At 38.8% G+C, this 22,366-nt stretch overlaps 1 protein-coding gene across 2 annotated transcripts in view; it reads left to right on the top strand.

The window, feature by feature from the left end:
* The first annotated feature begins 5,654 nt into the window (after positions 1–5,654).
* Positions 5,655–22,366, top strand: part of SPARCL1 (SPARC like 1) — a 48,881-nt gene continuing 32,169 nt past the window's right edge. Inside the window, exon 1 of one of the 2 annotated variants that reach the window (XM_037132430.2) lies at positions 5,655–6,085. The gene's annotated coding sequence lies outside the window, so the exon portion shown is untranslated. The remainder of the gene's footprint in view (positions 6,086–22,366) is intronic. The other variant, XM_037132429.2, reaches the window with a different exon arrangement.

Here is a 22,366-nt window from a genome sequence, read left to right as displayed (position 1 = left end):
GAAGACCATGTGAAGACTGATACAGAGATTAGAATGATACGACTACAAGCCAAGTAGTGCCAGAAATTGTTGGAAGCCACCAGAAGCTAGAAAGAGGTAAGCTTCCTTACCTAAGGCTTTCTAAAGGAGCCTGTGACTGCCAATGTCAGACTTCTGGCCTCCAGAAGTTTGAGAAAATAAATTTCTATTGTTTTAAGCCACTCAATTTTGGGTGATGTGTCATGGCTACTGTTGGGAACTAGTAGAAGTTTTGCTACTGATAACTGGCACTACTATACCAAACTCCCCAAAATGTAGAAGTGGCTTTGGAATCGGATAATGGGTGGTAGTTGGAAGAATTTTGAGGCATATAATAGAAAAGTCAATAGATTGCCTTAAAGAGATTTTTGGTAGAAATATTGACATTAAAGAGATTCTTGTAAAGGCTTAGAAAGAAGTAAGAACTGTAGAGAAATCTATCATTTTAGAGAATACCCATATAATCATGAACAGAAAGTTGGTAGAAATATAAATGTTATAGGTAGTTCTGGTGAGGTGTCAGAGGAAATGATAAATAAATATGTTATTGGACACTAGGGAAAATGCCTTTTATAAAGTGGCAGGAACTTTGCTGAATTATCTTCTATTGTTGGGTGGAAAGCAGAACTTGTATGTGATGAACTTGAATACTGAGCTGAGAAGATTTCCAAACAAAGTATGGAAGAGAGATCTTGGTTTTCCTTTGCTTCTTATAGTAAAATATGACAGGAAAGAGATAAATGGAGGGAGAAACTACTAAGCAAAAAAGGAACCAGAACTTAATAATTCTGAAAATTCTCAGGCTCCAAACGGCAAAAAAATGGAGAGCACATTCTGGAAGGAACATCAAGGGTATTGCTACAGAGATTAGCAATACGTGAATGTGACCCATGGGTACTATCAACCTTCTCAGTGATGCCAGGAACACAGGTGAATTTATCCAGGAAACCGCTGTGGAGGATCCTCTTGTCTGATTACTTAGACCCTCATAGAGTACACAGGTGACCCAAAAGTTTCTTGAGAAGGTTATATCAGCAGAAATACTTCTACGCTGGACTGAAAGGAGGAAAGACAGAATGAGATAAAGGCCATCAGACTTCCCAAATTTTATATGGTTACAAATGTGTCTTATCCTTCCAGGAAAAGAAAGAATGATTCCTGTTATGGACTGAATTGTGTTCCCCCAAAATTCATGTTAAAGACCTAACCCTCAGTATCTCAGAATATGACCATATTTGAAGATAGGACTGTTGGGAACTGCTCTGCCTGGTTTCAGGAGTTGTAACTGCCCCCCCCCCATGGCTAAGGCTGAGTGAGGAGCCTCTGGACTGTGAGACACTAAGGAGACAAAGCTTGTCTCTGGCAGTAACACTGCTTCCCAATGCTTGGTCAGTTAGTCAATGACAGGTACGACCTCCTCAGAGGAGGGGCAACCTAAGCCAGACATGATCACTTGGGAGGCCCTCAAGGAAGGACTCAGGGGGCTGCAACAAAGAGGAAGTGATGGACCCTCACCCCTCGGCTATTCTGACATAGCCCAAGTCCCCCCTGTCCTCTGGGAGAAGCGCTTCCTGGCTCTAATCCACTTAAGCCTGAAAATATATGATGGGGGAAGGTGGTGCAGCCCCTTGCCAGCTAGAGCGGGATCTGGGGTGATCAGACATAAGAAAGATTTCCTAAAAGTCCTGTGAAGCCTGTTTTGCTAAGAGTGGTTTCATTCATATGATAAGGGTCCAAGCAGGAAATGAGTATGTCTCCCAAAGTTTCTGCAAACCCCCTTTCCTGACAGACACTGACTCAGACTAAGCCCTCAGATTTTTTTGAAATGTTACCTACTGTTTGATCCTTGCCACCCTGTATTCCTGTGTATTACAACCCAATAAAAGCTGTTGAAGAAGAGGTTCTCAGTCTTTCTCCTCTGAGAGATTGGCCACCTCTCCTCCCCAAGTAGATCACGTCTTGGTAGTTTCACTTTCATCTGTGGCGGATGCGGGGGGGGGAGGGACACTCGCGGGCAAGGTTGCCCCCACCATAGGACCTTTAAAGTAATTAAGGTAAAATGAAGTTATTGAATGTAACTGATGTTCTTAGAGGAGCTGAGGACACAGACCCACATTGAAAAAAGACCATGTGAAGACATGAAGAAGACAGTCATTTGCGAACCAAGGGGAGAGGCCTCAGAAGAAACCAACTCTGCCAACATCTTGATATTGGACTTCAAACTTCCAGAACTGTGAGAAAAATTCCTGTTGCTTAAGGCATCCAATCTGTGGTACTTTGTTACGGCAGCCCTAGCAAACGAACACACAGTGTAAGCCAGGAGGAGGATCCTACAGGTGACCTGAATTGGGTCCCCCCACAAAGTTCATATGTTAAAGTCATAACTCCCATTGTGACTGAATTTGGAGAGAGAACCTTTGAAAATGTAGTTAAGGTCGAATTAGTGCATAGGATCAAGCACGAATCCAATAGGATTTGTGTTCTTATAGGAAGAGACACCAGAGGTGCATGAGCTCAGAGTAAAGGCCAGGTAAGGACACAGTGTGAGTAGACGGCCATCTGCAAGCCTAGGAGAGCTACCTGATCCTGGACTTCTAGCCTCTAGAATTATTAGTGGAAAATAAATTTGTTATGTAAGTCACCCGGTGTGTGGTATTTTGTTATGGTAGCCCTAGCAAACAAACACATGGTATAAGTGAGGAGGAGGGCCCTCCAGGCCAGGTCCTAGCCAAGATAACTATTGACACTATTTTCACACAGTTTTCCTTCATCCGTACTCACTTCCACTGTCCCAAGGGAACCATGCCCGCTTCTGACAATGAGTGTATGTCGTGTCCCTTAGACTCCTATGAGGCGGGAACGATGATATTCCTTCCATACCACCCAGAAACTTATACTATGTATTAAAAAATCTCATCCAATGCTTGAGGATTGATTTATAAGTTCTCTAAACCTTTATTTGAATCAGTTCTTAAATTCATGGAACCCAAGTGCAGGAGTTCATAGGTGGACATTAAGAGATTGTCCACAGCTTTCATCAAACTCTCAAAGGGACACCTAGCACTTAGAAGGTTAAAAAACACTTAAGCTTTGACACTGGCTTTTGTTAAACCCTTTCCCTGCAGTGTTCATGTTATGCAGTTCATATTCAATAATACAATAAGCTCTTTATTAGCCAAAGTTCTCCCATCACATTTAGACACTGGATAAGCTTCTAAATCTGAGCTACAGCTCCATCTGTTAAGTGGGTATTGCTGTAGGTTTATTGTCCTCAGCTTCATGAGCTGTATTTTATAAATGGCAGCTGCAGAAACAATAAGAGTTTGGATATTTGCCCACCAACATTCCCAAAATAAAGCCATACTTAAAAGACATTATGGATTCAAGGTCCTTTTATTTTTTTCAAAAATCCTCTACTTTCTATTTATAATACTGGAAAAGAAAATAAATATATAAAAAGAAAAAAGGAAAGAAATCTATGACATTTTACTAGGTCACAGATTAATAACACCTAGAGAAAACATCCACTATAAGAGTCAAAATTCTCAAGCTTTGCCACCTGCAAATGAACCCTCTGGGTACATATTTATACTTAAGAAATAAGTCCAACTTACTTTAAACAAATTATTTTTCATGTTAACATAGATTTTTGTAAGAAATTTCATTTTGTTCATTTTATAGAAACATAAAATATCAACTTCAAAACTAGAAAAAACATTTTTGGTGGTTAAATCTTTTTTCCATCACCCTCCAGCTAAAACTTTCTCTACACTCTCATTGAATCAATGTAATCACCTGAAATAAATCTCATACAATTATTTTAAGTGGATGGGGAATGGTGTCAGAATAAAAAGTTAACGTTTGGGGTCCCAGAGGACATTTCCCTTAGCTAACTGGGCAAGTCTTGAGAAACGCGTGCCCTGCTCAGCCTGCAGTAGCCCCGCCACCCTGGGGCCTCAGCAGCTGGCGGAGAAGCGGTGCCTGGGCTTCCGCACTGCTCAGACCCACATGTGCACAGAGGCAGAGGAGAAGCAAAGTCAAACACAGCCACCCCTTTGATCGTTCCTCTGAGGAGACTGTCCACACCCTAAACGTTGGCCGAGGAAAAACATCCCATTGTCTGAGGCAAAAGGACATCACGTCATTTCATCCTGTGCCTGGAAAGGCAGTTTGAAACAAGTCATCCTGATTCTAAAGACCTGAGACAATTCCCAGCTGTGCTATGACTTGTTTTCTGCTCCTAGGCAAATTGCCCAGTTTCCTCTGCTCCCACATTTCCCCAACTGCAAAAGAGAGGTAATTCCTGTTACCTTTCTCTCATGGTGTTCTGAAAAATACACAGAGCCAATGCATATAATATAGTCCTTGAAGACAATTGTCTGAGAGCAGATGTGCCCAGAACCTAGAGATGGAGTTATATTTATTTTTGTTTTTATTGGTTTGCTTTTGGCCTGACATTGGCATAGATGTAGAAAATCTAAGTTAACTTACATTACAACCATTCATCTCATGGTGATGGAACATTTACAATATGCAAAGCACTGTGCTAGGCACATGGAGAATACAGAGGGGTCAAGTTTCCACCTCAATGAGCTCATAGCCCACTCAGAAAGAGATATTATATCATGAAGATTGAATACCACAACATAGCCATCACATGGTAGCTGGGTGGAAACCCCACTCTATAGCTGACCAGCTAGAGACCCTAGAAAAATTACTTAGCTTTACTAAGCTTCAGTTTCCTCATGCAAATCACAACAGCTAACATGTGTGTCTGCTGGATGGCAGGAGGTATTATTCTATACACTGACATTTACGCAAAACTCAGAACAACCACCTGAGATAGATGCTATTATTGTCCCTATGCCTGTATTCTACATGTTATAGATACTGTTGCTGAAGCTTAGGAAGGTTATATAACTTGTCCAAGGTCATACAGTTAGGAAATGGTTAAGCCAGGATGCAAACACTAGCTGCATCGCCTCAAAGTGTGCAGAGTTTACCACTATACTACACTTCCCACAAATGGGATCGTAGCAGTACTCACCTCATGTAGACTTGTAAGAACCAACTAAAATAATGCATAAAAAGTGTTAACATGGTGCATGAAGCATGATAAATGTGCAGTAAAGGTAGAAGTAGCAGAATAGATCAGACACTTATGTAAATCACCAGAATGTCAAGTCAAAAATAAATGCATGCCTCCAGCCTATTTCATGGACAAACTCCTTCCTGCAGACCAATCATTACACAGGGGATTACAGTAGGAGGTTGTGTTGGGGGAAGAACAGTCTGTGAACTGCAATATTTGAGAATCAGATACAGTGACCTGTAATTTGAAGGAGTGATGCTTCATACATACGTATATTTCTGAAAGTCATTTACAGAAAGGTTAAGTATCTGAAGGACCCTGCTTTTGTTAAAATTCAAAATGTCTTTGTGAGAACAGTTTCCAATTAAGCAATGTGAAAATACATCCACTACAATTCTTCTCCCCTTCCTTTACTCCCACCTCCCAATTTCCTTTAGGAAGAAAGGACTGCATGTAGTTGTTGTTTTTTTTTTCCAAAGTCTTAAAATAAAAATCCCCTAAAAAGGGATCTGGCTTATAAAACCTTTTAGAGTTGTTTAGGAGAAAAAGTGCATAAGGAGCCAAGCGCTCATATTCTGGCCAACTTATGAGCTTCCCGAGAACAAGAGCTTGAGGGGAAGACTGTTAACTCTTTCCCGGTTGGTCTGCACTGCTCGCAAAACTCATCGCACCCTCGGGGAGAGGCCAGCCTGCCAGAGAACTGCAGGAATCTGCAACAAAAACGATGACAGTCTGAAATACGCCCCAGTGCCAACTTCCAAACTGGTCTGTCACCTCGGACCCTGACTAGGTGACAGAGCAGCAGAATTTCAACTCCGATAGGCTTGAATGTTTCTGGGCAAAAAAGCAAAGCTAACGAGGGAAGAGATTTAAAGAGTATTGGGCATTTATCGAACTTTATTCTCTGGCTGTGTGTAAAGGGGGATTCAACTTCCATTTTCTGCCAAGGCTCTGGGTCCAGCCACGTACCAGAAGGTAAGTTTTAATAAGTTTAATGTATCACCTAATTTCATTTGCTTAACTGATGTGCATGATCTGATGAATATATCTAAGATTTTTGCCTAATACTAAACCATTCATTTACTTTTTTAAAATCCTTTTGTATGATTTTTAGAAAAGATACTTAACAGAGAATTTTAACTCTTGTATTCATGTTCCCTTTTCTCCTCCAAAATTAAATAGTACTTAATAGTAAATGACAGTGTAGAGAAAGAACACAAATGTAGAACTATTGTCAGCTACAACTGCATTCAGATCTTGGTTAAGTCTAAATCCTGGACTACGTTTTGTAAAAGTACTTTATTGATTATATGAAATAAATCATAATGAAAGTAGTTTCAAAAAACTTTCAGGTCAAGGTCATTTGTGTGTTTTGCATGCCTAAATCACGTGAAGTTATTCAGTCACCACCATTGTCCCAGTCTGTTCATAACAGCAATGCAGAAATGGAACACTTTGCAAAAAGTGTTCCTACCTTTTTACAAAAGGTAGAAAAATCCCTAATATTATATTCTTCTTTGATTATTCTTTCGTTATTGTGACTATTATTTTTTTACTGGTTCCTTTTATAGTTTTATGACAGTCTCTTGCCTCCTATCATTTTTAATATGTTCATATATGTATGTAAAATTTCTAATTCCCAATAATGTCTTATTTAGGAAGGGGAAAAGAGGGAGGGCACTGGAAGATCTAAAGAGATTATGATAACTCATACTGTAAGGCACTATCATTTGTGGCTCTACCTTCTAAAATAAAATAAAATAAATAATGCAAGTCATGCCTGCTCATCCCTCCAGGTATCAGAGGTCACGGTGCAGGAGAAACCATGCTTTCTACTGCAGCTTGATACTGTTGATATGATAACCAGGAGGTACTGCAGAAAGGGTATCTTTTTGACACAGCTTTTAAGCTGCCAGGAGGTTAAATGTGTCACCTTGGCACTGTATTTGAGCTCTTGTCTGGCCCAGGGCCTAAGTACACCGAATAGAAATGTTCACTTGGTTCCACTCAGCAGAAATCTTTTTTTAAAAATCACCCATTTCTCACAGATACCAGGTTTTTTTTTCAGTTCACAGATAATTCAGCTAAACCTTGAGAGTTATGACCATTGTTAACTATGACTATTTACAAAAATAGGACACCCATCTTAGGAAAGATTTAAGTACATATTTCTGTTCATTCAATGAGATCTAGCAAAGCCAAGCCATCTGTGTCAGCTGCTTATCATCCAATCAACTAATGCTGCTTTCCACATTTTGGAAAAGAATATGTACCTGTTATTAATAAATCTTGCCTTTTTTCTTTCAGGAAATTCTATGCAGCCATTTAGCAATTAGAGCACTGGGTTTCTCTTCCAGGTCCTTTGGGATCTAGTACCAATAGTTTCTCATGCACAGTTTCACATATCAACTAAGTAAAGAAAATAAAAGATGATGACAAAATAAAATGAATAGTGATACATCTGGACAACTCCAAACATTATTTATTTTATTCTCCTCTTGACTGCTTGTTATTTTTATTCAGTTGACTTTTAAGAGTACACAAACACTGCTGTTTTAGTGAAGTTCAGTAGGACGTCCAGAACATGTTGTCGATCTTTTTCCACCAAGGACAGAAACAACTGTTGTTAAAAAAACTTCAGGTGGCCTTTTCATTCACACATTGTTCTGCAACAACCTTTAGTGAAGGAGAAGGGAGTCCAATAAACCCAGGGGGATTTCCCCAGTAGTCCTGGCTGCTCAAGAGATACCCAGCTAGCTCGGGGTTTTGTTCATGCAGGCTCTACGTACATCTTACCCCAAGAGCTGAGCCTGTAGTGGTGGTCCACCTGGGGCTAGTGTGGTTTTTGTTCTGGGCATCAAAAGGTACACAGAATTCTGGTGAACATAGCAACTGTAGGAAAATGGTACAATAAAGTGAATAAGATAGTGGTTTCTGGAAGCATAGAGACCTGATTTACATCTGCACTTCACAGACTCTGGAAAATGACTCTTTAAGCCTCAGTTTCCTCATTTGTTGGAAATGAGGATCATAAAATTGGCTGCTACAGCAGAGAGGTATTGTGAAAATTAAGTGGAAAAAACAGCTATGACTGGTATAGGAAGTAATCAATCGATCATCGGTAATGTTAAAGCACCAGCCTACCAATATGTCCTGATTGGAACTCTGTAGAAGGGAATGTACTCCAGGTACATTCTCTCAGGGTTTCTTCCTTATACTTGCACCTTTGCTGTATAATCAGATGTCAACTCCAGGTCTCTGCCTCAGTCAGCACAGCAGAGAGGACAGAGTCTGGGTTACAGAGTCTAACACACTTGTATTTGAATCCTGACCCTACCTCTTACAGACTGTGTGAGCTAGGGCCATTACATCACACCTCCAGGACTCAGTTCACCCATTTATTAAGCAAATGATGACAATATTACCCACAAATGGGGTTGTCGTAGAAATTAAATGAGTTTGTTTTTCTTTAATGCTAAGTATAGCACCTGGCAGAGTCCTAAAAACACAATGAGAAAATGTTTGGTTATGCACTCGGAATGATTTTTTGGGTGGTAAAATTGGGCATCAGGAAGGAAATATTCTTTAAATTAATTATCTTTTTTTATCCAAAGAACTGAAAAAATAAATCTGACACTACTGTATTCCTCCGGGAACCTCAACATAAAGTATTTATTACTGTGAGTATGCTTTGTCAATTAGTTGCCAAGTCCAATGAAACTAGAGAACTTTCTGTTTCAGATTGTCCTTGAGGAAAATGAGAAGAAATGGTGCTTTGCAGTCAGTTCTCTTTTCTCGGACTACTTGGACAGGGGAGAAGGCCCCCAGCAGTTCTCCTTTCTTATATTTTCTAAAGGAAACAGTAGGGGTTTGGACTTGCTCTAGAGGGCATTTTTCCTCTCTAACTGAAATTCAAATGAGAGGATTTGTTTTTTGTTTTTTTGTTTTTGCAGACCTCTCCCCTATGTTCCTGTCATTGAAATGTCAGCTGCTTTTTCTGGCTACATGTAGCAGGAGCAGCCTGTCGTCATAGCAATGAAAGAGTATAGGGAGACTCGAGTTTCATGACCCACTCTGTCAAATGACTCTTAATCTGCTTTAAAATCCTTCTTTAGAAATGAAATCTTTAGTGCTGGCTTGTTTCCTTCCTATTATGCAACCAACTCACATATACCAATTGCAGTAACTAAATGTCTTCTTTAAAGATTCAATGAATAGATGTTAACAAAATGAACAAGGAAACTACTAAAATGGTGACCAGTTTATTGTGCAGTGCAGGGGAAAAACAACTGGGAAGGCAAGAAAAAAAAGTAGAAATGACCTCACTTCATAGCACATACTTCATACCCAAAATAAATCTGTTTTGCAAGTCCTTGTTGTCTCCTCCCAACCTCGTGATGTGGAATAGATAGTACAGTGGTTATTGAGGGGGATTCTGGGACAGGCGGCCTAGGCTCCAATCCTCACACTCACTTTCTAGTTTTTTTTTTTTTAATCCACTGTTTTCCTCCATCTTCTAAAATGTAAAATAGAGATGATAATAGTCATAAAACAGTCTTGGGAATTGAATGAGATGCTGAATGTAAGGATCTTATTACGTCTGTGACCAGTGGTAATGGTTGGTTGTTAAGCTCGACAAGCGTCAGTTCCCCTTGCTGTTAAATAGAGATAACGGCAAATGCATGAGATTGTTGTACAACTAACTGAAATAATGACTATAAGTGCTCAATAAGTAGCATTTCTTTTAATATTTTTCATCATAAGGTCTAACTCTAATAAGAGTGGCTTTTTTTCAACTTGGAATCTCCCAGTAATGGATGAAGTATTATTGCATAAATATGAACCACTGATTTCCTAAACAGAAAAAAAGAAAAGAACTAAGGCTTTTTATATGTATAATGAGTGGAGAAAATTCTTCTCATCTTGATTAACAGTAGGGCAAAAGGTATTAATACATTTTATCTTTCATTAAAATGTTTTTTATTATTATTAAAGTTTCTATTTTAGTTTTTCTAGTGTTTTCCAGGTCATGCAATTATGTAAATAAGTAGTATTTTAATCTTATATATTAAACAATGAATGCATTCAATATTCTATCTTATACAAAATGCCAGAGACACTCAATGGAGCAGAAATAGAGAGGGGCTGTGCTCTTGTGGAGCATACCATGTAGTTAGGGAGAAAATCATTAATCACATTATCGCATTAATAAAAAGTGCACATGCTCTAACATAAGGTGACCTTGTTACAAAGCCATCTTCATTTTTGTAATGAAAAATTCTCAGCCAAAGTCTTTAGTCAACCTAAATGCACATGTGGATAATAGATTATAATATGTACTCTTAAGGTATTTACTCTGTTGTTACACATACATATTTCAAAATCTCATTTTATTTTAAATATTTTTTACTTATAAAGATGACCTCTTCCACCCCCATATTCCATGAAGCAATTTTATTAAAACTTTCTGTATGCATCTTTAAATTCAGCGTCTGTGTTCACTGCATCTGCTCTGTAATTATCTAATGCAGAGGGCGTCGTCGGTCCTCTGAATGCTGTTTACAGCACACTGCTGAGAAATCTGCTGATGCTGCACACTGGATCCCAAGCAGGAATTCTCATTCTGTGCTGATGAGCTCCACGTGTTAATTACTTACTATATTGCTTTTACCAATGCTCTTTAAAGGGCTTATTTGAAACCACTTTAGTCTATGAATTGTGGCTTTCTAAAAATGTTCAACTCCAGCATTTGCAATGAAGTCACACCTCAAGAATAATTACTAAATCTGTTTTTAATATCTTTATCTTCTTTTTCGCTGTCAAGGTGAACTTAAAAACAAAAATAAGTGTTGCGTGAGATCATCTTATCCTCTTTTCTTAAAGTGGCACTTTGTTGTTCAAAGTTAAATAATTGAGAAAATGGCCTTTAATATGAGAGACCTCAGAATTACTGGAATATAAGTCAAATTCTTCTTTTTATAGCATAATGTTAGGGGGTAAGAATTTTAAATAATATTCAATGTGTATTGTATATGCTTTTACACTGAAATACATGTTAAGAAGGCAAAAAAGGCAAGGCCACTGTTCTAAGGAAGTATGCAAGAAGCCTAACCTTCTGTTCAAGGTCAATGATGGCTTTCCCTGATCTGAAGGTTAAATAGAGGTTAACTCGGTGGGGTGCGTGTGTGTTGGGTGGTGGTACTTGGGGCAAATGGATGTTTGGCAAGAGACTTCTGAGTGTGTAAACACCTTGCACAAAGACCCTGAAGTGGGAGGGATTCTGGCCTATTCCACAAACAGGGAGAAGGCCAGCTCCTCTGAGCAAGGGGCACAGCAGTGGGACAGGCAAATCCCAAGCAACTCCCCATACGGTCCTCTGACCTGAGTATTAAAGGTATTTATCCTCTGCTTGATTCCTGTTTAATGAGTATCTTCATGTCTCTGTTGAATTCTGGTTGGAGTCAAAGTTCTGATAGGTATGAACCATGTCTGTTCTTAACCTCAGATGCACATGACGGTAAGTTCAGTTAGGAAGAATGACAGGCAGTTGAAGGTCAGAGCTCCAGAAAAGTCTGTACCTTTTGAGTCTGAATATATTATATACACTCATAGGACTTGAACAGCTTGATGTCAGATGATGGTGACTCAGCAGAGAACTAGAAATAGAAGAGCATCTTTTTAAATCCTTCAGATAACTTTAACCCCAAACTATAAAGCTCTCCCAAGAGATTCATTAATACTTTAAAAACCCTAAAGCATCACTGTTAACTCTGAATCAGGTAACAACATGTATATGTTAGCCAAAATATGACTAAGAGATTTGCTCTCTGATAAAGAAGGCTTTGGTTATCTTGTAAAGATAGGCTGAAGGAGAATGTTCTGTCTGAGTCTGACAAATACCTGTAATAATCATTTTGTTTCCTGTGTTTTTCTGAAAGGAATTTTTTTCATGGTTATAATAATTACTAAAAATAGCAGTCTGCAGGCTTCCTCTGATATAAACAAATTCAACAGAAGATACCTGTACTTATTTGGAAGTGTAGAGATACATAATCCAGGAATTGATATGCCAATAAAAGAAGAAAAATGAAGTAATTGGGAAACAGTCAATATAAACCTCTCCTTCTTCTAAGGTATATGGTGTGCCTTTCTCAGGCCAAAAGCCTGAGACCAGGTAAAATGAACAGATCAAGAAGCAACCAAAAATGTTAAAGCAGGTTTTATTGGTCCAGAAAGAAAGGAGGAGGACTTGTAAGTTTGGCTGAGGCTACCAACCAAGGAGCCAACAACTAGGGAGGAACTCAGGAAAAATGAGGAAAATTCAATTAGAAAGACTTGAAGCAATAACTACCAGTACTAAAATTTCCAAGAAGTTGTTGCCATAACCAATACGAGAGATGGAAAAGAATAAACTCCAAGCCTGGTCCTCCCTTTAGAGGTGTGGATGACCATGTTTACACTCAAGTTCAGTGGTAGTCAGACAGCTTGCAAAATGCTTAAGGGAAAAGGAAAGAGAAGGAAGTTAAAAAGAGAGAAAAGGGTCCTGGTCAGATGGCTAAGCTGGCTGGAGTGTCAATCCATACACCACAATGCTGCGCGTGCGATCCCTTGTCAGGCACTTTTGGGAGGCAACTGATTGATGCTTCTCACATAGATATTTTCTCTCTCTCCCTTTCTTCCTCTAAGACCCTTTTTTTCTCTCTAAAAATATCAAAAACATGTTTTTGGGCAAGAATTGTTTTTTTTAATTTACTAGAGACAAACATTTTTTTTAAAAAACAGAGAGAGAAGAGGTATGTGTAGTGGGACAAGAATTGCTCAGTGGAGACAGATGATTAGGTTACGTAGATTTAAGTGGCACAGCAACATGCAGACTTCAAAAATAATATTTACCACTGTAAATGTAAATTTAAATTAATGGTGTAAATTAATTCTATTAATGTTAAAAAGCTGTAGGAACTGAAAAGAAATCAAATACAAATATCTACTCTGACCTAATTTTATTCTAATTTAAACGTCTAGAAAATATTATGGAAACTGAAATGGCACCTAGTACAAATAAGAATTCAGAATGAACCAGAGGACCCAAAGTCTATTCTAGTTGTTTGTGCAAATTCATTCCTAAATTTAGATGAAGAATGGTGTTCTAGGGTGTGTCAAGTTTTAAGTGCCCTCCCTTTCTCTAGGAAATAGACATTTGGGACCAAGAGTCAAAGGGTTTCATTCAGAGAAATGTCCTATGTTTCCCACCAAATGCAATGTCCAAGCAATATTTGCTATTACATGCACTGCTTTCCACCCCACACTTGCAGGGCCAGGCACTCAGTCTTGGTTGCCAGAACTGATGTTGTTCTACCAGACATCAGGTGTGGCTGACACACACTGAGCCCTTTCTGCTAGTGCCTTTCAGACCAATCTTGGCAGGCTTGCCTGGGCTATCTTTCCGGCTAGTGGAAAACATTTTCAGGTCCTTTTCCTTGTTTTTACAGGGAAAGACCTTGTAGACCTGCTGAGAAATCTAATTACAACTTCCTTTCATGGTGAAATCTAATTACAACCTCTCCTTTGGTGAAAGCTAATTCTTTTGATACAAAAGGAAGCAAAACAAAGAGGTTTTAAGCAGGGGATGAGCCTGTGTTCTGCCTTCTCTCTTAGGCAAGTATGCAGAAAGGTTACAGTGACCTTGGCTTGCTTTGCTTGGAAACGATGGTTGTAATCTATTATTACCCCTATTCCCGTAACAAAAAAAATATTTTCTTATCTAATGCCAGGATTTTCTGGAGATTTTTCAAGGATTCATTTGTTGGGTAAGACAAATTTTCAGTCACCCTCTTCACATCCATTTTTGACTCAGGAAGATGACTTCTCTTACTGAACTTGGAATGTAGTGTTAGACACATAAAAAAGGTGTGAGTTATTGCAGCCTCCTATAATCTGTTTCTGACATCTTCAGTGTTCTTTGCCACCCTTTCAGCCAATCTGTTTGCTGGAGGATAATGAGAAAATGCAGTGCTGTTGGGAAAAGTGTCACCTAAAATTTCTACCACTTAATCGAGATCGACGAAGACAGTTATCAAAACAGTCATTTATGGAAATACATATTTTACAATTACCTAGCATAAGTATATATTTGTTGAAACAGTAAAATTACTAACTAGATTCTAATAAATCCTTATCACTTCTACACAACCACTGTATCCACTGAATAGAAATGAAACCCAAATTTGCAGTTTATCCCCCAAAATGGGCAACATTTTTAGAAGAAATGTTCAGTCAACTAATAGGTTTCTTAATTACAAGAGTGGTGAGAAGGGTAAGTGCTTTATTTTGTTTTTGAATGGGATGAAGATTAGCCTAGGTTTAATGAAAGTGTTCTGCCTATCTATATTGTTAATAAGAGTAAATAAACAAGAATAAGAATCACCATTCAGAATGACCTTCAAATAGCTCTGAAAACAAAGCACTTTTACTATACTTGATTCAACTTGAGTTACCTAATCATCCATATGATATGGTAGGGTCCCAGTATGAAGGTGGCCTGAGATCTATAAAAGTCAGAACAACTGAATCTTGATTATGGGTCAATGAAAATGTATAGCTGGTTTCAAGACTCTGTGTGGTCAAATCTTCACACTCTTTCAGCACAATCGAATTATTTGTAATGCTCAAGCCATTGGTTCAGAGGATTCCCCAAGCTTTTCTTGGGACCAAATAACTTAGAGCTAACTCTAAAGAAACACAACATTTTGTGGGAACTCAGAAGAAACAAAATAGAAACGCTAAACCCCAGGTGTCTTCTTTCCTTCTTTTTATTTTTCCCTGACCCCCAATTTTAGCACATAAGTAGGCTTTCAGGACCTCATAGTGGGGTGCAGATTAAGCTCTCTCTAGGAAAACTTTTCAGTAATTTCTATTTTAAAAAAACAGAAGCTTTTTAAAAAGATTTTTTTTAATTTACTTTTAGAGAGAGGGGAAGGGAGGGAGAAAGAGAGGGAGAGAAACATCGATGTGCGAGAGAAACATGATCTGGTGCCTCTCTCATGCCTCCAACTGGGGTCTTGGCCTGCAAACCAGGCATGTGCTCCAACCTGGAATCGAATCACCACCTTTCAGTTTGTGGAATGATGCCCAATCCACTGAACTACACCAGTTGGGGCATAGTTTCTTAAAGTATAGATAGAGGAATACTAGACTTGTTTTAATCTGGGAAACTTTGGGGTTAAACCTAGGTACTCCCAGTGATCTTGAATTCAGTAGCTTCCTAAATAATCTTAGGGGTGGGAGGAGTGGAGTACTAGCATCAGCTCACTGATAAAAAATAGCTCATTAATTTCTTCTTATAACCTGACAACAATTTAAAGTGATTGATTTCAAGAGCAAATGTTTTCTTATAATTAAAAAAATTCCAGGTAGGAATGTCAGGAGTTACTGTAGCCTGAGGTCTAAATATGATGAACTTGTCTTTCCCAGAAGGTGACACACAGAAATCTAGCCCATGCTTGTTATACATTTGGCTCTTTGTTGTTTTGTTTTTCTCAGATTCTATGGGTGATGGCCACAGTAAGGTCCAAGGTTGTGGTCATGGCTGGAGGTGGCTGACTCACCTGGAGCTTCCCAGCATTCTGATAACAGGGTTAATATCTCTAATAGCCTGGTTATTAAGTGTGGTGTGTACATTGTAGTGCCAGGAAAACAAACTTAGTCATTGTACAAAAAGAACTTATAACAGATTCCTTTGTATAGAGCGATTTACCCAAAATACAACTTTGTTTCAATTGGCTAATTAGACTACTTTTGATTAGGTTAATCTACATGTTCTGGTACTAACCATCTAAAAACAGTGTTTTTAGAACAAGTTTAAAATGTTCAGTCAGATTGAGCTAATGAATTTGGTTCTCTCTGGAGTGGGAGGGGAAAAGATCAGGAAGACTAATTTACTCCTCAAGCTTCCAGATTAATGCTGACATCATACCAGGCTAGAGATTGCATGAAAAGAGAAATGGGGAAGAGCACCGTAAAGTGAGACATGCCATGTTCCAACACAAAATACTCTCAGAGCTAGTTGCCCATATTTCTTTCCAAATCTCTGTGATTCCATAGCACCTGCAAATCTCAGTGAAATCATCTTTATTGAGCACTAATCACATTTTAATACATTGTAGCTTTTGATTTTCTCCAAAGATGAGGCCTGTTATGCTTCATTTAAAAAAATGTGTACCCACTAAGACAATGCAAGTAAGGAAAAACTTTTTCCTCTACTTTCTTATGTTTAGTAATTGGGCCCTGCAAACTAAACTGACAAGATTGGTTAACAGAAGAAAATGACTTATTCATACGCACATAGGAACCAACAAAAGTACTGACTTTCTAAACTGTTGAAGATGAATGCTCATATACCTAACTTAGTAGGAGAAAGAGAGTGGGGAGAAGCAGCTTCTGTGGCAAAAACAAAAACATTTCTTTAAGAGAAAGACAAATGGATGCTTAGAACAAACCAAGATAAAAGAGTCTGTGGTGTTTGTCTATAGAGGTATAAGTGGTCTTTTTGTCTTCTTCTAAATCATAAGTGTCCCCTGGAGAAGGGTTGGTTCATAATGGGTTTACTCTTGTGGTTTCTCTCCTGAGAGTAGAAGCCACTCCAAGAGGAAATTTATGGCAGTTCTCATTTCTCAGAAGTTTCTGTTTTTAGTCAGATAAGGGAAGCTACAAAAAGGCTTCCTTCTGCATCTGTTGAATCTCAAATGTCTTCATTTTAAAATAATCTTGATACCAACTCTAAGGTTCCAAGCAGGTCCTCACAGCAACTATGGAAAGACTTAAAACAGGGCAGCATGGGGGAGCAGGAGGCAGCTTTGTTGGCAGGAGATCTGAAAATATTCAAACCGATGAATACTACTAACCTTTGAATCAGAGGTTGGATTGGTCCCTGTCCTAGTAAGGAAATGATACATGCAGGGGGAAAAAAGAATTAGAGGATTGGAGGAGAGCATAATTAAGGGACATTTACAAGGTGTAGGTAGGGTATGAAGAAGCCACATGGGGTTGTAGGAACGGTTAGTAAGAGTTAAGCTTGCAGGAGCCAGGGAAGAGAGCATTTTCTGAACCCAGAAGGATGTAGTCACAGAGAGAGAGCTGAGGAAGTACCTAGCCTAATTTTACTCTCCTCCATCCCTCGAATCTCTCCTGCCAATGTTTTTCATTGGCCAAACCCAACAGAAGCCATCAAGCTGATGGCTTGTTGATCGTGCAATCTTATCAGATTCTTGATAAGAATCTGATCATGCAATTCACATGGGCCCAGGGCAGCTCAGGGTGGATCAGGCTGGAGAGTGGACATGGAGTGACTCTGGAGGAGCAAATGAAAAGTATCTACATTATTCAGAGAAGAAAATCTCTCACTCATGTGGGAAAGACAGGGTTCACAGCCGCAGACCAGCAGTGTCCTCGCCTTGTTTGAAAGAACCTTCTAGTGCTTCCTCCATGAAAGCATAAATAAGCTAAGGTTTTCCACCCTATTTTCAAAGAACTCTTCCATCACCAGCCATGAAATCCATGAGGGTCTATTGTATCTGCCGCTTTCAGAGAAGGTGGTAATGAGTAATATTGCACCACTGGGGAAAGCAATTATTTATCCTCTTCAATGTGCTGGCCCTCGCCAAGGCGCATGAGAAGGGCAGACCACGTGCTGAATCCTGGAGGGACTTCTGCTTGGACAGAGTGCTTTCATCAGTGGTTCACACAAGAACTAGTGGTCAAAGCCTGCATTGTTTCCCCATGGGTCCCCACACCATGAGAATGAGGCTACTTGGAACTGTTCTTAGGTATGATTTGCTGTTTTCTTAATCCTGGAAGACAACTACTCCAGTGAATAATTCTTTGTACATTCACAGAGCTGAAAGCATTTGAAATTCCTCTCCCAGCATTAGCAGAACTTAACAACTGACTTGCTCTATTAACAAAATAAGAGAAACAATTTCCACCAAATCCAAAGAGGTTTTATTCTATGCTGGCAGACCTTAACAAATAAAGGAAATTCAAATGAGAGTAGTCGGAGGAGAAAACTAAGAACCTGGCATTCAGGGAAAAGAAATTCCAGGGAGGTGAAGAGTAAAATAAATTAGAGGGTAGGGAGGAGAGCTAATGGGAGAAAAATAATAGGATTAATGTATCTGATCATTTCAGTGGGGAGGTAGGCTTCCAAAGGTGAATCATCATGCTAGAACACTATGCAGCAAATCATTCAGCTATTATTAGGTCCTGCAACATAACAAGTGCCACAGGCAATCCAGTGAGCCTCACTCAAGAGTGGAATCAGAATTTATAAACTTTATGCAATGTGTGGCATCCTTTTAAAAAAAATAGAAAAATTAAAATCAGGAACAGAGCTTGTACAAGTGAAACCTGAATATTTTTATCTTTGTGTTATATCCACCTCTGGCTGTAATCAAATGTCTGTGCCCCAAAGAATATGCAAAAAAAGGAGAGAGAGGAATAAATAAATGTGAATATTAAAAAACTCCACATTCACAGTTAAAGAGGAAATGAGGGGAAGATGTCATAATATGATTAGAGCAAAGAAAAATAAATACAGCCCAAATAATTTCTTCCACTGCCCCAAGGAGCAGGGTGTGGTGAAGACTTTCTGAAGGGCTGGCAAATGCCTGAGGGAAAGAGCAGGCACTGACACCAGGAGCTCCTTCCATAAGGGGTTGTGAAATGAGACCCAGTGAGGCCAGTGAGTGGTGAGTGAACAATAAGATGAGGAAGTCTGAAAGGAATGATGAAGACGTATGTAAATATGCTATTGAACAATCTTGCCAAAGATAACTCATGAGGATCCTCTAAATACAGTTAAAGTAACCCTTCAATTACACATTATAGAAGATGGAGAATGTACTAATTTCCCCTGAGCTAGAAAAAGAGAGATTTATGAGAATGTCCCTGGAAAGCCACCCTTTTTGAAATTCTCACATCCTATGGCTTCCATGCTCCTCATTCATGACTGGGCACAATGACACAGAGGGGTGTTCAGGTGACTCTCACTGGATGGGTATGATGCGGAGGTCAGGTAACAGATGGAAACACATGGGTGTATATAGACGAAGTGCTTGTCATTGTTCCTGGCTTATAATAAAATATCAAAACTATCAGTCATTACATTAGCTCCTGTATTAAACAATCAGAGGTAAAATCTGTTTTTTTCAGTAAAATAAGATTTTTATGAACATCACTTATGAACATAAGTGATTCTACTACTAATGAATATACTTGAGTGCTATTTCGCTCAAGGTATCTAATGTTTATTCAAATTCTTTATTGCTGATTATAAGCTTAGTGACTTAAAACAACAACTATTTCATAATATCTCAAGATTTTGTGAATCAGAAGTTTGCAACAGTCACTCAAAGGTACTGAGAAGCCAGCAGGGATGCCCAACCTAAGGCCCGAGGGTCACATGCAGATTAGGATGGCTGTGAATGCAACCCAACACAGTATCATAAACTTACCTAAAACATTATGAGGTTTTTTTGTGAATACATATTGCAATGTATTTAATGTGTGGCTCAAGACAACTCTTCTTCCAGTGTGGCTCAGAGATGCCAAAAGTTTGGGCATCCCTGCTAGAAGGCCTAAGGTGGCTCTACTCACAAGTCCCCTGTCTGGTGAGGACAGATGGAAAGCTAGGCTCTGCAGGGACTATTGAACAGTGTCTTCTGTGGCATGACAGTCTCTAAAAAGTGGCTTGGGGAACACTCCTAAAATGAGTGTTCCAAGTGATTCAAGTCAAAACTCCAAGGCTTCTTGTGACATAATCTCCAAATTCCCAGAACATCACTTTTGTCTCAGCGATTTGAACGAATCACTAAGGCCAGTCCAGATTCAAGGGAGGAAAATTCTACTCAGCCTCAATGGAAGAGCAGCAAAGAAATTACAGCCATCTTTACTATACTAGAGTGTTTATACATATTAAATGAAAAATGTTAGGAACTGTCTGAAGACAGCTGCCCACATGACTTTGATAGAGTGGACGGTCATGGATATTTGGTTCTTAATGGGAGAGCTATTTCTGTGACGAATGTTTTATCTGGAAATTTGTTTTGATAGTATACAGTTCTGGCCAATAAAAGAACTCTGGACATTTGAAATTCCAAATCCTGGGTTTCCCCAGAAAGGCCATATCTAAAAATTTTAGTTTAACTGTCATTTTTCAAAATTCCAGATGAGGTTCTCCTGAAAGCTTGGTAATGAGACACTCTGTTCCTAATGGAAGGAAAAGGCCCCCTCAAAGTCCCCACCATCTCTCTTCTTTAACCTCTCCAGACCCACAGAAAGAACTGGTGGTACAGAGGAAAGAAAGAAATAACTTAAGAACTCTAAGTAAAGGGATGAATTAAATCTCTGTGAAGATGCTAATTATTGGGACTGTTAAGCCAATTTTCTGCCTCATGAGTGTCTAAAAAATTAGCTTTCACTTCATTTTTATAGTTAGTAAAATTACCAAATGACTATATATGATCACATTTGGATATCAAAATAATAGAAAAGGTACTGTTATCTTTCCTGTTTTGTAGAAGAAACTTGTCACTTGACCAAAGTCTCTTGGCTGACAAAAGGTAGCTCAGGTCTAGAACTTGGATCTTCCAATTCAATACCAAGTGTTCTTTCAGCTATGCTTCTGCCTTTGAATAAGCTCATACATTTGGACAAAATAATGTCTAATTTCACATGAACAGTGCATATTTAAGTCTTTAAGAATAATAACTCTGTGTTTAAAAATGTGTCTAATTTTTGGACTTTTTCTCCTAGATTTTTACTTGCTCTTCTGCAAAAATAACAATCTGCATTTGTAGAAAGTGCACACCAGATTTGAACATCTCAAAATATACGACTTTTTACTTACCCAAGAATAAATGGTATTCATCATACTTAGCAAGAATGTCATGGGTTTCATTTTCAGTGTACTTTGCAAGCAACAGTAATTAAGCCTCCCTGTAATGTTCAGCATGACAGTTGTTTTCAAAATATATCTCCTTTCCCAGCACATTTGTTCAGTTCTTAAAATAAGAAGCTAAAGGCCATGAAATTATTTTGATCAATGTGTGGCAAATGCAATTAGCTCAGGAGACAAAAATGCCCAGTGACTTGTCTGAAGGACTATGTAGAACTCAGAGCCTTGTACATGCTAGTTAGTGGATTGTTCCACAAGGTCTTATCTTCCAAAATTCAACACAGGCATCTGCTTTGTAATTGAAAACTTGAGATGGTTTCCCACTTGGATCATTCTAAATGACAACCATATTCTGTCTTTAAGTTTTGTTTTCAGTTTCTGGATGGAAATAAAAATAAACCAGAGAACCCTAAAAAATTGTTCCATCCTGGGACACAATAAAACAGTCAGGGACTATGCAGGAAATGTTGGGGTTGACTCTCAAAAAATCTGCACAACTGTCCACCTAAGGTTGTAGGACAAACCCTCTACTTATTCTATGTGTTTATATGTCTCCCCACAGCTATGCCAACATTGTCAGCATTCTAGTGGCTCCTTTGGGGTAAAGTCTAGGTGAAAATACCTCTTTCCTGGGACTAGAAGGACATTAATTCAGGAACATTCTTATCTTCTAAGTATGAATTAGGTACATATAAAAAATTATAATTTAAATGATTGAAATATAGGACAAGTGAGTTTGTTTTTAATGAGTGAAGTAAGTTGAAAAAATATTCTGTAACCAGGACTCCTAGGCAGCTCCAGATCCCCTGGGGGAAGAAGACATGAAAAGAGAGGGTGGGAGGCAGTAAGAAACACCAAAGTCACACTTCTCCTATCACTTAACACATAGTGATATTGATGAGAAGACCAGGCAGAGCAATGGAAAAATCACTTATATGTTTATGCTACTTCAGAGTTTGTGAAGAGCTTCCCCACCATGAAGCTCTTTGACACTGGAAGGAATTGTCACTCCCATTCTATAGATGAGGTTTGAAGAGATTAAGTAATTTGTTCAAAATAGCACTTAGTGCTTAGCAAAACCAGGGCCCAAGGCAAAAACCTCTGATTCCTAGGCTGCAGACTGTTCTGCTGAGCCATGTAAGAACCCTGGATTCCAAGTCCACAGTATGGTATTCTAGTCCTTGCTCACTTCTAACTTTGCACATTGAGCCAAGTAATTTAGGTTCTCCAAACCTCTGTTTCTTATAATTAAATGTTATCTACTCCCCCTTCTTCCTTGGATTAAATGAGACATTATATGAGAAAAT

Source organism: Artibeus jamaicensis, unplaced genomic scaffold (assembly GCF_021234435.1).
Source record: "Artibeus jamaicensis isolate MK-2021 breed Jamaican fruit bat unplaced genomic scaffold, CSHL_Jam_final contig_452, whole genome shotgun sequence".
Classification (NCBI taxonomy): domain Eukaryota; kingdom Metazoa; phylum Chordata; class Mammalia; order Chiroptera; family Phyllostomidae; genus Artibeus; species Artibeus jamaicensis.
The sequence above is the reverse complement of the archived record's forward strand: the minus strand, read 5'-3'. Positions and strand labels throughout refer to the sequence as shown.